Consider the following 7,113-nt stretch of genomic DNA (forward strand, 5'->3'; position numbering starts at 1 on the left):
TGCAGCTTCTCAGTCAGACCAAAAAAGGTCCCTGCCACATCTTTAGGTAGCTGACTAGACTTGTGCTCAGTAAAGTGTCTCACATTTAAACGATAAACCACTAGTTTTTCCATTGGTAAGTTAGGATGGACATCATCTCCCCAGTCAAAAGCAAGTTCCTTGCATAATCGTCCAAGATACCCAGATCCACGATTACCAGTAATTGAATTCCCAATGATCTTAGCATATGGATCTAGAAGGATTTCCCCAGCATCAGCGTTAACTTTATTTCTCTGAGTAAGAGCACCTTTGCATCGATAACCATAGCTCACAGAGGTCCATGTACTCTCGAGTGAGGCATGCCAGACATCACCTGATCGATTGGTATATGGATCTAGATCAAGCTCTAAAGTGGATTCATCTGTGGTCATATCATCATACAAGCATAATACCACACTCTCTGCATTTCTTGAAAATATTGCAAAGTTCATGGAACCATCAGGTGAAAAGGTGAGACCCAAATGAGCTGGATAACCGCTTCCAAAACCAACCGGCACACAAAAGTTTGTCTTCCTATGACTTCTAATTTCTGAGCCACTTAGATCAGGACCTAATGATGATTTTAACAGAAATGAGAGATAGAAGGGAATTTGTTTTGCTTCAAAATCCAACTCAAGCACAAACCTTCCCTTGGTGTTTTGTATGAATGGGTTTTCCTGGTTGTGGCTCTCCCATCTGGCGTCGAACTCTGAGCATCCAGATGCTTGAAACATGATGAATCATCTCTGTATATACCCCAACTCAATAACAGTCTATCATCACTGCCATGTAGTTGCAATGATGAAACTTCACCATACACAGCATATTTGACATTTTTCTTTCTAACAGAAACTTTCACCTGACCACCAATTTCTGTCCAAAATAAATAAGTTAATGACTTCAACATATCTTCAGGTTCTGTTATTGTTGTGACTCTCTGTTCTGTTTCCTCGATAAAAACTCGTGACATAGCATAAACTTTCGAATTAAGATGCCGGTAAGAAGTTTTAGCAACTTCTCCACATATTAGCTTTCTTTCCAAATCTGTGTTTTCAATGCCATATCTGATTTGGTTTCTATATATGTAATGATAGGCAGGGGATGATTTCGAAGATTGACTGGCTCCACAAGTTCGACAGCAGGGGCGTATTGCAAGTGATGGTGGAAGAGTTGCCATCTACTGTCCAAAAAGCATATAAGCCCAAACCAAAAGGTAGGATAAGATCGTCTGCAAGCGACAAGGAGATTATCCCCCTAGATCTCAAACATTGTTCTGTTCAAACTAGAAAGAAATTAGCTTATCAAATACATGGATCAAAGCAAAATATTAAGAGCAATGGTACATACAGTCATAGAGTGCGCAGGCACAGCGCAATTGCTTTGAACACTATTAAAAAATTAATTTTTTTTGCATATGGATCTCATATTTACTCATTTTTCTCAAGAGATTGCGCGATACTTGCGCACTCCACTACTGCAAATATCATTTCTCAAATATTAATATAGTGGCCAATTTCCACAATGTTAGGATATAGAAAGAAACAGACTGAAGAAATCATGTTTGATTTGAATGACTTAGCTGCAGGGCCATACTTAATCAGTGATGTTGGAGAAAAATTACAGATAGTAATAGAAGTAAACCTCGCATATAGGTAAAGTGAAGCACAAGTTGCACGTATAGGATTAACCAATTACCACAGAATTGTTTCCATGATAAAAATTATAATTCAAACATTGTAGACTCGATTATCTGCTACCATAACACTCAAAGTAGTCATTTTAAACTTAACATAAAATGCAATGATCTAATCCAATGTTCTAAACACCCCAGAAAATGACGAGAAACCCATTTTAAGTTGGCCACGAACAGTGCCATCATCAAATCTCGAGTCTAGAAAAAAACATACAGAGAAAAAAAAATCCAAACCAAGACAACTAAAATTAAATGCATGAGAATTTAAATGGACCATCACAGCAAAGCTTCAACCAAAGAGAAGAAAACTAGAATTATACGCACGCAAGATGGAATTAAAATCATACCTCAAGAACTTTACGCATAATCAATGGAATTTAAATGACTGAAGTGACTTCACAAGATATGATATTTAATTTCTGAAAGGAATAATAGAGGAGGAAAAAGAAAAAGGCAACCCACTGAGAACGCCTAAAGGCTGTTCACTGGTCATAAATAGAATCATGACAATCCAATCAGTAACAACTAACAAGTCCATCAGAAGCTCACAAACACATAAATTATATTATACCCAGTTGAAATTTGCCCAAAAAAGCTAAAGCGCAGAACAAATACTTCAGATCATCGGAAAATTGATGCCCAGAAGCCAAAGACCAAGAATAAACATTCAAGCACAACCAAGGGATAGAGGCAGTGAAACTTTCATCATCAGAATCTCCGAGTGTCATAAGCTAAAATTCGACCCAAAGAAAAGTTGAAAGGAAGATAAAGAATGCGTGGACAGTTTGGGTAGTCCCCGCCAAGCGCGGCTAAGGAGTGACAGAGATAGGAGAACATGGAAGTGATAGTGTTCATTGCTTGTACTTCCCTTCCTTGTCAGGACACTATAGTCTGCTCCATCCTTACCGTTTGATCGAGATCTACAGAAAAGTTTTTTTGTGTCCAAACACGTAAAGTAAAATTCAATTTTCAACCAAAAAATCAAACTTGTTTTCATTTTCAATCCAATCATTTTCCAAGGACACTCCTCTCTTCGTCATATATCATCAAAATTCATTTTTTTTTTATTTTAGATTGCGTTTGAATATTAAAATAAGTTGAGTTGAGTTGAGATAATAAAATATTATTAGAATATTATTTTTTAATATTATTATTATTTTGAAATTTAAAAAAATTGAATTGTTTATTATATTTTGTGTTAAAATTTAAAAAAATTGTAATGATGAGTTGAAATAAGTTGAGAAATGTTTAGTAACCAATCGTACCCTAGTTAACGATTTTTAAAATATATCATATATCACTTTATATTTTTTTTATCATTTAAATATTTTTTTAACTATCATTAAATTTAAAATATTCTCAAATTTTTTAATATTTCTCATATATTAATGTCAACGCTATAACTTTTAAGATTTTTTCTTTTTAAAAATAATAATTTTTAAGATTTGAAATAAGCAAACTTAGTTTGAAAGAATTAAGAGTGTGTTTAGATGTTGAAGTGAGTTGATTTGAATTGAGTTGAGAAAATAAAATATTGTTATAATATTATTTTTTAATATTATTATTATTATGAGATTTGAAAAAATTGAATTATTTATTATATTTTGTGTTGAAATTTGAAAAAGTTGTAATGATGAATTGAGAAGAGTTGAGAGGAGTTGAAGATCCTTTTAAAACCATAAAGAAAAAAATATATAAAAAATAAAGGTAAAGAAAACATTGTGTCCAATAGGCAGAGAAGGTATTAGGCCCCCAAGATCAGGCCACCCATGCATGGCCAAGTGGGGGCGGTCAGTGGTGGCCCAATATTTGGGCCATGTACGTGAACCTTTTAAGAGATGTCTGGAGAACGAGATGAGATAAAAATTTTATAAATAATAATAAAATAGTTTGTGAATAATAGTAAGATAGTTTGAATTAAGTATTTATTTGAAATGAATAAAATATATTAAAAAGTATAATATTTAAATGATATATGATATATTGTAAAAATCAATATGTAAAATAGAAAATGTCAGTGAATTTTGGTGATGTATTTTATAGTACCATCTATACTCCCAATGGATTATTCATCATATTCTTTAAAATATATCACTAAAATCTACTTTTTCTATTTTATATACTGATTTTTACAATATATCATATATCATTTAAATATTATACTTTTTAATATATTTTATTCATTTTAGTTAAAGTAAAAAGTAGAAAGTAGATAAAGAAATGAATATAGAGTAAAAAGTAGAGAGATAAATGAATTAAATATTTATACAAGTATGAATAATGTTCTATAGATGTAGAGATGGTACTATAACATACATAATCCATTAGATGGGCTAATTGAACTATTTCTTTCAAATTTTACAAAAACATGAGTTTTAGATAACCAATTAAGAATGCTCTTTAGATGTGAAATAGGGTGGATAGAATTCTAATTGGAGGGAACATTAATTAATTACGAGGCTATAACCCACGTAATGTGTGGACCATTATTTATACTGGATTTTATAGATATATATTTAGATATTTGTCTGTTGTACTATCTCTGCTTCATTTACCATCAATACACATTCTTGCTGCACTTCCTAAATCATCTATTATCATTTATTTTCTACGTTGTATAACTATGTCATCACTTATACTATCACTACTTTGTTCACCATCACGATACATTCTTCATTCACTTCTTATATCATTTATAATCATTTGTCTTCTACGACGTGTTAGTCTAGCATTTTCCATTTTTAATTTTACTGAATAATAGAAATAGTCACATACTTAAAACTATTAAAACTATCACAAACTATTAATTTTTGTCTTGATCTAGCTAGATGTTTTTCTGAGTATATCATTGTAATAATTCTACCAACCCTATACTATATCCATCACCGTTTCGTTACTTGCATTACTTTCATGTTTTTCTATACCATTTGTATTGTCAAATATACTGTATAGCTTAATCATTGAAAAATTACTTTCAATATAGTCAAATATATTATAACCAAGCATATTGCGTACAGTAATTGCATACACGTGGGCCAACCAAGCATCAAGTGATAGAAGAAGGGATGTTTTTCTTTTCAAGTTCTTCTACACAACCACCTCCTATTCCGCAACCTTCACACACCGACTGACGTGTCATTTGTTTTTTGTTTTTAATTGAAACATGCGTTTTGAATTTGGGATACAAAATCTCCCACCACGTGTTCTCGCACCCCCCCCCCCCCCCCCCCGCCGCCGCGTTCCTCTCCCCCTCCCAGCTCGTTGTCATTCTCCACGGCTTCGCCCCTCCGCCCGATTCGTTTTGGTTCCGACATCATCATCGGCCGTCTTCTACTTCCGCCGGCCGAAAGGTTATTTTCTCTTTCTATTTTATCTTTCACTTTTTCTCTCATTTTTTTTTACTTCTAGGGTTCCAGTTGATTGAGAATCGAGAATCTCTGCCACTTTTTTAAATCTGTTGTGTTGCTGGTGGTAGTGATCCTTTTATTTTTCTTTCGCTTTATCTGTTGACTTGTTGGGTTTGTTTAAAAGTCGATCAAGTCTAAGATCTGTCATATTTTGAGGGAGTGGGTTTGTTTTACATGTATTTCTCTTCTTTATCTTTTTTATTGCTGTTTTTTTATTGGAGATCATCATTTGATGCTTCCCAAGCGAATGGGGATGGAAAACAATTTTTCGTCTCTACAATAGATTTGTTGAAGAACTGGCAACTTCTTCCACAAACATGTAAAACCCATATCCTATGAGTTTGATCTTTTATTTTGGTTTTGCAAACATCAAAATAGTAACAAGAATTTTGATCCAACGGTGTTTCTAGTAACTAAATTCAAAATATATCAGAAACTTTAGAATGTGGGGGACTTCTAAATTGTAAAATCTGCATGAAAATTCCTTGGACTGCTTGATGGGCAATAGGCAAATTCTGGACAAGTTCAGATGTGAGGGATCCATGCCATGGGAAAAAAATAGTGTTTTTAGTAACTAAGTTCAGATGTAATGAATCTAGATTGTCAAGATGAAAAGTTATCAAAACAGTACTAGACCTACTTTGGAATCAAAGCTAATCATCTTTGAATATTTATCTTTGTACTGTTTGAGAAGAGTGTAGTTGAAGTGAAGTTTTCAACTCCAAAGAAGCTGAATGATATACTATTTAATTTCCAAATCATCAGTTGGACTAGTTGCTGATTTTTTTTTTCATTCATTTTTTTATACACTGATTGAGATCTAATTTGAGCCTTTTGTTGAATGTGACATTAATTGTGTACTCCTACACGTATGAGCTGGTTTGTTGCTTATATTAATTGTTGTTCTCAAAGAAATGGTTAGTTAGTTTTATGCATTAAATGGTTCAAGTATTAAAGCAACATGCATTTACATAGCTGTTAGTTAGTCTGACTTATGTTCAGTTAGCATTTTATTTTTAATTTGTTCTTACAGTTATAAATACCAACATTTTATTTGATTTTTTCAAGCTGTTAGTTAGTTTTATGTTTAGTTAATTGAAGTTTGAATTGTTGGTACAGGTATAAACCACATAATGGGAATGCATTATGTGTGTCAAATCAGATATGGGCGTGCAGAGGATTGATGCTTTCAGCATACAGAAAGGAAGATTGGGCGCACATTACGTGTATATGTGTTTGTGAAATCAGCTGACTTGGTGTTCCTGTGACTTGTGTTTGTTTTTTTAATGTAATTTCAGCATTGGGTTTGTAAAGGGGATAAATGAGAATGGATGTGTAATATTTTCTTCAAGTGTAATATGATATGTAAAGGGGTTAATATTTTCTTGAAGTATAAAGGGGATAAACCAAATATTGTCACGCAAGGTTTATTTTCTTGAAGTGTAATATTTTCTTAAGTGTAAAGGGGATGAACCAGATATGTAATATGATTGTAAATATGGTTTAGTTGATCATTTATGCAAGTTTATCAATCTTACAGGTTATGGTTATGAAGGAGCCCTGAAGGGTGTTAATTTGTTTTCCACTAAGATTACAACTTAATGGATGTTGCTGATGTGCTTATGGATATTTCAAAGGACATGGTTGGCCAAGTCCAGCTTGTTCAATTTAATTGGAATGGTTCAATTCAACGAGAAATTGAAATGAAGACTAAGCTTCAAGATTGCATTGAACAGCTTAAAGAAGGATATATTCTGTGATTTGGGATATGGAAACTCTGATTAAGGATCTAAAATCCAAGGTTGCAAAAGCCGAAAGTAAGACCGAGACTGTAGAGGAGCATTGCATTTTGCTATTTGAAACTAACGTAGATATTAATAATGAAATGTCCTTTGAAATATCCGTAAGCACCTCAGCTTTATGGCATTCTTGCACTTTAAGCCATTTTCAATTAAGAGTAATTGGCAAACACAACTAAAAGACTTCCTACATGCA

General features: G+C 33.0%; 1 pseudogene; it reads right to left on the reverse strand.

Annotated features, from left to right (window-relative positions):
• Positions 1-2,204, reverse strand: part of LOC121262090 — a 3,685-nt pseudogene extending 1,481 nt beyond the window's left edge.
• Between the last annotated feature and the right edge of the window lie 4,909 nt (positions 2,205-7,113).

This window comes from Juglans microcarpa x Juglans regia, chromosome 4S, assembly GCF_004785595.1.
Source record: "Juglans microcarpa x Juglans regia isolate MS1-56 chromosome 4S, Jm3101_v1.0, whole genome shotgun sequence".
Classification (NCBI taxonomy): domain Eukaryota; kingdom Viridiplantae; phylum Streptophyta; class Magnoliopsida; order Fagales; family Juglandaceae; genus Juglans; species Juglans microcarpa x Juglans regia.